The sequence below is a fragment of the Psammomys obesus genome, unplaced genomic scaffold (genome assembly GCF_907164565.1).
Source record: "Psammomys obesus unplaced genomic scaffold, mPsaObe1.curated_primary_1811, whole genome shotgun sequence".
In the NCBI taxonomy this organism is placed as follows: Eukaryota; Metazoa; Chordata; class Mammalia; order Rodentia; family Muridae; genus Psammomys; species Psammomys obesus.
The window spans coordinates 2278869-2286571 of record NW_026596155.1 but is presented as its reverse complement, the minus strand read 5'-3'; the positions used below and the strand labels follow the sequence as shown (position 1 = coordinate 2286571).

General features: G+C 40.7%; 1 protein-coding gene across 2 annotated transcripts in view; it reads left to right on the top strand.

Annotated features, from left to right (window-relative positions):
* Arhgap24 (Rho GTPase activating protein 24) overlaps positions 1 to 7703 on the top strand; it is a 636889-nt gene that overhangs the window by 7801 nt on the left and 621385 nt on the right. The window contains exon 1 of one of the 2 annotated variants that reach the window (XM_055594597.1): positions 6135 to 6148. The exons of the other annotated variant lie outside the window; for it this stretch is intronic. The gene's annotated coding sequence lies outside the window, so the exon portion shown is untranslated. Of the gene's footprint in view, positions 1 to 6134; positions 6149 to 7703 lie in introns of those variants that run through there. 2 annotated transcript variants of the gene reach the window in all.

Genomic DNA, 7703 nt, shown 5'->3' with positions numbered 1-7703 from the left:
ACACACACACACACACACACACACACACACACACACACACACACACATATACATATATATGGATGTCTATATATAAATATGTGGATGTCAGAAAGCTATTAAATAAACACATATAAATCTAGATTCTGTATATGAGATAGACATGCAATATTTGTATTTCTGAGTCTGGCTAACTTCATTTAACATCTGTCCACTTTCCTGAAAATGAGATGATTTTATTGTTTGGTTACATACAGCTGACTAAAGCTCCCTTCTTCCACACCAAACACTCCATTCATCTGCTGATGGACATCTGGGTTGGTTTCATGTCTTGTTTCTGGGAAATACTGTGGCAGAACATGAAAATGGAAGTATCATGTGGGAAGCCGCCACACGATTCCTTCAGGTGTGTGCCCAGATGTGATGCAGCTGGATCACACAGGGCTTCTGTCTGTCAGTTGTTGAGGAGCTGCCATACTGATTTCCACTGTGGTCAGTTCGCATCCTTGCCAACAGTGCAAAGAATTGTTTCCCACCTCTTGTCCTCATCAGTGTTTCTGTTGTTTTCTGGAGAGCGGCCATTCTCACTGGCTGGAGATGGAATCTCAAAGTAGTTTTAAAATTCTTTTCTCTGATGGCTAAGGCTGTTGAACATGTTTTTGTGCATTTATTCCTCAGTTGTCTTTCTTCTTTGGAAACACATTTATGAAGATCACTTGTGCACCGATTTTTGTGTGTGTGTTTAAATGTTTTGGGGTTGTTTATATGATCCAGGTAGTGCTTTCATTTGAAGTATAGTTGACAACACCTTTCTTCTGTTCTTTGGCCTTGCCCTCACCATGCACACTATTCCCTTTTCTGTGCTTTACACATTTCCATTGTATTCAGTCCCGTGTATCAGTTTTTCCTGTCACTTCCCAGGTCTCTGGGTCCTTTACAGGAGCCCTTGCTATGTTTCCCTCTACCAGAATCAGAGCTTCAGGTCTTCCATTGGGGTTTGATTTGATGTTTTATATAAGGTGAGGAATGTGGATTGGTTTCCATTATTCTGCGTGTGGTGGCTATCCAGTTTCTCCATCGCTGATTGTTGAGGAAGTTATTTTTGTCCAGTGCAGTTTTTTGATATCGTGGTCAATAAGTGGAGTGGGCTTAATTCTGGGTTCTCTGTTCTATTCTGTGGTTTACATATTTGTTTCTGTCGCAGTATCAAGCTGTTTTTGTTACCATGTCTCTGTGGTATAATTTGAGATCAGATATTGTGATACCTTCAGCATTATCCTTTCTGCCTAGAATTTATTTGGCTATCCAGGGTCTTTTGTGTTTCCATACAAGTTTTAACTTTTTTTTTTTTCTAATCCTGTGAAGAACGTTGTTGGAATTTTGATAGGTGTGTGGAAACTGTATATTGCCATATATTACTTTCAGCACTATGGCTATTCTTACAGTATTGACTATGCCGGTCCACAAGCATGGGGAATCCCTCAGTCTTCTAGTGTCCTTCTCAATTTCTTTAAGTGTCTTAACATTTTCGTTGTGGAGATATTTTACCTCCTTGATTTGGCTCATTCCTTGGTCTTTTCCTGGAGTTATTATGAATGGTATCTTTACCTATATTTTTTTTTCAGCAAGCTTACTATTAGTGTATAGAAAAGTTACTGTATTTTTTTTTTTTTTTTTGCATATTGACTTTTGTATCCTACTACTTTGCTAAAAGTGTTTGTCAAATCTAAGTGATTCTTGGTGTGGCATATATATGGTCATTTAGCTCCAGGATCTGTAGGTAAGGATAATTTATCTTCTTAATATCCTATTTTTAATACTTTTATTTTTTTCTCTTGTCTGTTGTTCTAGCTAAGACTATCCAAGCACTATCTTCAAGAAGAAGGGTGTGGGCATTCTTGTCTGAGTCTTGATTTAGAGAATATGCTTTCCATTCTTCACCAATTTAGTATAAATGTTGGCTGTAGGCTTGTAATATCTAGCACTTACTATGTGGAGCTACATTCATTTCATTCTTGTTTCTTCTGGCCTTTATGATAAATCAATGCTGAACTTTATGTAAGGCTTCTTTAAGTTAAATATCTCTACCCTCTCTTATCTATCTATCTATCTATCTATCTATCTATCTATCTATCTATCTATCTATCATCTATCTATGTATCTATTTATGTATCTATCTATATACCATCTATCATCTATCTATAATTTATAAAATATGTGATGTTTTGATATTTGTGCATGTATTATGGGCACAATTAAGAGAGTTTTAAGGGTTACATTATAATTAGCTTCAGCTTGTCAACTTGACACAAACCTACAGTCACCTTAGAAAAGAGAGCTTTAACTGAAAATTTTTCTTTTTGGATTGGCCTGTGGCCGTGTCTGTGAGACATTTTCTTAATTGCTGTAGGAGCACTCAGCCTACCGTGGGTGATGCCATTGCTAGGAAAATAAGCCTGGGTAAGAAAGCTGGCTTAGCAAGCCAGAGGGAGCAAGCCAGCAAGCAGTGTTTCTCTGGGGGTTTCTCCTTCAGGCTCCTGCCTTGAGCCTCAGCTTTGGCTTCTCTTGATGATAGATTATAACCTACAAACCAAATAAACTCTTGTCCTGTCACATTGCTTTGGGTCATGATGTTTATCATAGCAACAGAAAGCCAACTAGAACATGACCACAGCCATTTTCTCAGAGGTTCTGTCGTTTTAATCATATGATTTTGCCCAACATAGAGATTTTAAGTAATGTAGATGTCACATTAAAGCAGAACTGACTGTATTTTAAATCAGTTTGTCTGCTTATTTATATTTTGTAGCAACAACAACATGATTTTCTGTTTTCCCCTTCTTTCCCTATAACAATCTTTTTAGATAATATTGTAGCTTCTTCTTACTTCCTGATGATTTGTTTTTTGGCAGCTTTCTGTGGGTGACACGCCTCTCTGGAAGTTCAGAGGCTATGGATATGTGTAAAGATACACACTTTATCAGATAGGCAGACATTTGAAGTAGCATTTCCTGAGGTTCAGCAATGTTAGTTGACAGAAGTCAAGTGTCTATGATTTTTTGTCTTTGATTTTTTTGGTCAAAATTTCCTCATGTAAATACACACACACACACACACACACACACACACACACACACACACACTTAACATTATTTCTTCTAAGGGTTTTGGTTTTGTGCCTCTGTTCTAGTCCAGATAAATAATATCATATATAGGATCATTTGCCTTTAGCATTATATTTTTTTGTGTGTATGTTCGTGTACATGTTTATGTGCATGTGTGTGTGTATGTCTGCACATCTGTATGTATGACTGTGTCTGTATGGAGGCCGGATGTTTCCAGATGTTGCTGATAGTTGTCTTCTCTAGTCACTCTCCACTTTATTTTTCAAGTTTAATCCTCTCATCTAGAGTTCACCAGCGTGTTTCAGGGAACTTCCTGTCTTTGCCTCTCCAGCACTAAGGTCATAAAGGTCTCTGCTACAAGCCCTGGTCACATCATTCTTGGGCCACGAGCATTTTCAATGGGGCCATCTCCCCAGCCTCTACTGTGATCTTTATTGTTGGGTTCACCTGTAAAAATGCCTGTGTCCTCTCCTGTGCTCAAGCACACTGTGTAAATATTACCTATGGATGCTGGGGAAATGTGCGTGTTCGTGAAGCGCCGAGACGGGGCGCCGATGTTTGTTAACTTCCATGTGCTCGGAGGCTGCCTATGACACAGCCCACTCAACCCCGTTAGATCCCCTGTGGGTTTGTTATTTTCAACCTTAGCAGATGCAGGACATTATCCTCACCCAGGTCACCGTCTGTCCCAGTTTTAAGTGGTGGAGTTGGGTTTCAGCCTGAGTCCTCTGAGAAGCAAATGCACCACAAGACTAGATTTGTGACGTGTCTTGCTGGAAATGCCTATGGAGGAATCAGGGGCAGGAAGAGAAACATCTTTAGACCACGCTGTGGGTGACAGAAAGAAGGACGGCTGTGTGGAAAGCTTGTGAGACTCACAGTTCTGAGGAGATCTTCGGAACATCAGTGACTTCAGAATGTCCAAATAAAGGAACTTTCAGAGAGTTCAGCTGCGTCAGATGGCCACAGGTTGCTGTAACGTAAGACCTAAGGCAGGCAACTTACAAACAGGAAAGGTTTATCTACTTCAGTCGTTCTCAACCAGCGGGTCACATCTGTCAGAAAACACCTAGTTTTAGGAACAGAGAGACTGCTTAGTAGCACAAGTACAGTGATGAAGTAGCAACAAAAAATGAACTTATCATTGGGGGGTTCCTAAGACCACTGGAAATTCGTGATTTCTCACGGCTGTGACCCACAGATTGAGAACGGCTGATCTAGCTTATGATTTAGGAGGCTTAGGGTGCAAAATGAAAAAAGAATATTTGTTGTGGAAAAAGGCAAATGTTAAGTAGCAGATGACATAATATCGTATTCCCCAGCCCTGGTTCCTTAGCCCAGGGCACCCAGCCTTGCAAAGCAGTAGAATAAATTGCCTCAGAGCTCATTATCATGAAGCCAGGGAACCTTGTTCCTTGCAGGGTTGTAAGAGGGGAGAAAAGGGGGTTCAGCAAGGATGGGGTCAGGAGGACAGCAGTGCAGTAATGGGCCAATAAGAACATAGTATGTATAAAAATGTCACAAAGAAACCCGGTGCTTTGTGTACTAACTTTATAACCAATATAAAAGGAGAAAATACGTAAAATAATACAAAAGAAGTGAATCGAACAAAGTAAATATTCAGATATTTGTGGAATGAATAAATTAGTTCTGGCATAGCTCTATGAATTTATCAGAATGTGTCTTAAAATGCAGTGCCTGAAGTGGAAAATTATTCCTCAGTTATTCTAAATTATTGCAGAATAAAACAGGAGAACTGTTGTATGGGCTACAAAGCTAAAAAGAAATAAAATTCAAAGCAAACAATGGTGAAAGCACAGCAAGTATAAGAAGAGCGTTGTAGTCTGTCAACCTCGCTACTCTTTCCGAAGATCTGGGTTCTCATTTGTGTTGTGAGCAGAGACTCACACTGGGAGATAGAACGTCTCTGTTTCCTAAGCTCAGACCTTAGTTCCTACACGAAATAATTTATTAAACTCAAAGAATATCCTAACTGTTCTTATTGTTTTATATCTGTGCTTTCTTTAAAGAACTCACCAGGGGTGTGGTGTCATCAAAGGCGTGATGTCATCAAGGCTGTGATGTCATCAAGCTGTGATGTCATCAAGGCTGTGGTATTATACGCTGTGTCCCTAGCGTCCTGGGGGCAGGAGCAGTAGGACCATGAGCTCAAGGCCAGGCTGGCTTCATATGGAGATCTTGTCTCAATCAAGGTAAAAAAGAAAAAAAAAATCATTAATCAAACAAATGAATAAGAAAGTATAGAACTAATCAAAGAAATAATGCAGGGTATCACTATTTTCGGTTTATATTTTGGGGAGGGACCAAGGACAGTCCCTGAGGGACTCCAGGTAGTTGACAGTTGAAGGAGGGAGTAGCTTTCTCCAGCGGTGTGGCCACTGGTCAGTTGTCTTTGTGTGCCTGGTAACCTGAAACCCATGTTCAGTCAGACTCTAAGACACTCAGTGCCTCTCACACAAAAGGGAGATGTGATGGTAGAATTTTGGGAATTTGCATTTCAATGGGAGAGGGAGGGCTGAGAGAGCAGAACAAGGAGGAAGATGAACCAAATCTATTACACAAATGTTTGAAACCGTCTAACAAGAAAATCTATAACACACATTTAATAGAAGAAAAAAATTTCTGCCTTTGTAAGCTTTTAAGGCTATTGCTCCCTCCCTTTCACAGTTATTGCTGAAAATAACTGTGTTGTGCAGGGTAGAAGCCTGTTTAACAGGTATCTGCTCTCAGTGCTGAATAATCGCGGCATGCCTCAGCTCAGAGGCCCGCAGAGCCCTGGGAAGTCTCTTCAGTCTCTCATTGTGCTGCCCCCATCACCTCTGCTCACTGCTACCTCGGCCACAGGAAACATAGGAAGGACTCACTAATTATATTTGCAGTCCCGGCTTTCTCATGTTGTCAAAGAAGCTCAGCGAAATCCTGCTGCTGACCTGGTCAAGGATTAGCGGGGAAAGCCTGAAGACACCAGGGAGGTTGATTTGCCTGCTGCTGCTGAGAGCATGGGGAGCATTCTGCAGAGACAGGTAATCTGATTTGGGCTGTCAAAAGAAGACCGGTCAGATTAAACGGTCACTCTATTCCGTGATTTCTTTTCAGCAGAAATGTTCATCCGCTTAATTGCCCTTTCATTGGAAAGCAAAGCTGGCACCTTCCTTTTGAGGGCCCACAGTGAAGGTGAAAGGGAAAACAGGCCTCTCTAGATCTAGAAGATTAAGGCTGGAAAGGGAAGTGTAGGCTGGAGTCCTCGGCCTATGCCCATGCTCCTGCTACTGAACGGAAGGCCGTCTGCCACTCTGGACAAATGCACAGGCAGAATGCACGAATCAGAGGAGAGCTGGGATTGGTGCTCTGACTTGACATCTCAGTCATGAACCTATCAAGCCACGTACCATCCAGGTAGAAAGAGGGCTTTATCTATTATCTATACCCCGCCCTGTGAGCTTCTTGTATTGGTGTATCAGAGGTTTGCCTGAGTTAGAAATATATGAAGACAGAATTTCTCCTTTGCATTGGTGCTTGTGTTGGCAAGAAATAATTTCTGATGCTGCTCTGACTTTTGTTACAAAAAAAAAAACAAGTTAAAAGAGACTTAAAAATTAAAACAAAGGCTTCTGTACTCAGATATGTGCAGCACATTATCAGTGGAATGTGTGTGTGTGTACATGGGTGTGATGTATGTCGAGTGTGTGTGTATGCACACTGTGGTGTGTGTGTGTTTGTATACTGTAATGCATGTACATTGTGTGTGTATGTAGACTGTGGTGTGGTGTGTGTGTATTAGACTGTGGAATATTTAAATATTTCTTAGTTGAGAGTTCTCTGTTTAGGCCTGTACCCCATTTTTGTTTGGTTTATTTGGTTTGTTGGCATTTAATTTCTTGAATTCTTTGTATATTCTGGATACTAGCCCTCTGTCAGATGTAGGGATGGTGAAGATCTTGTCCCATTCTTTTGGCTACCATTGTTTCCTATTGACAATGTCCTTTGCCTTGCAGAAGCTTTTCAGTTTTATGAGGTCCCATTTATTAATCGTTCATCTGCTGTTAGTGTTCTGTTCAGGAATTTGTCTCCTGTACTAATGCGTTCAAAGGCTATTCCTGCTTTCTCTTCTATTAGGTTCAGTGTATCTGGTTTTATGTTGAGGTCTTTGATCCATTTGGACTTGAGTTTTGTGCAGGATGATAAATACGGATCTTTTTCTTCTACATGCAGGCATCCAGTTAGACCAGCACCATTTGTTGATGACAGTTCCTTTTTTTTTTTTTTCACTGTATAGTTTTGGCTTCTTTTTCAATAGTGTCCATGGGTGTGTGGGTTTATTTCTGGGTTTTTGATTCAATTCCATTGATCAACCTGTCTGTTTTGATACCAATACTATGTGGTTTTTATGAAGTAGCTGGAGGGAGGGATCTGGGAGTCTACGGGGGTGACCCTAGATGAGACTCTAGCAGTGGGGGATATGGAGCCTGAAGAGGGACAGGGACATCAACTCACCCACAAAACCTTCCACTCAAAATTTGTCCTACCTACAAGAAATACAAGGATAAAGATGGATCAGAGATTGAGGGAATGGCCAAC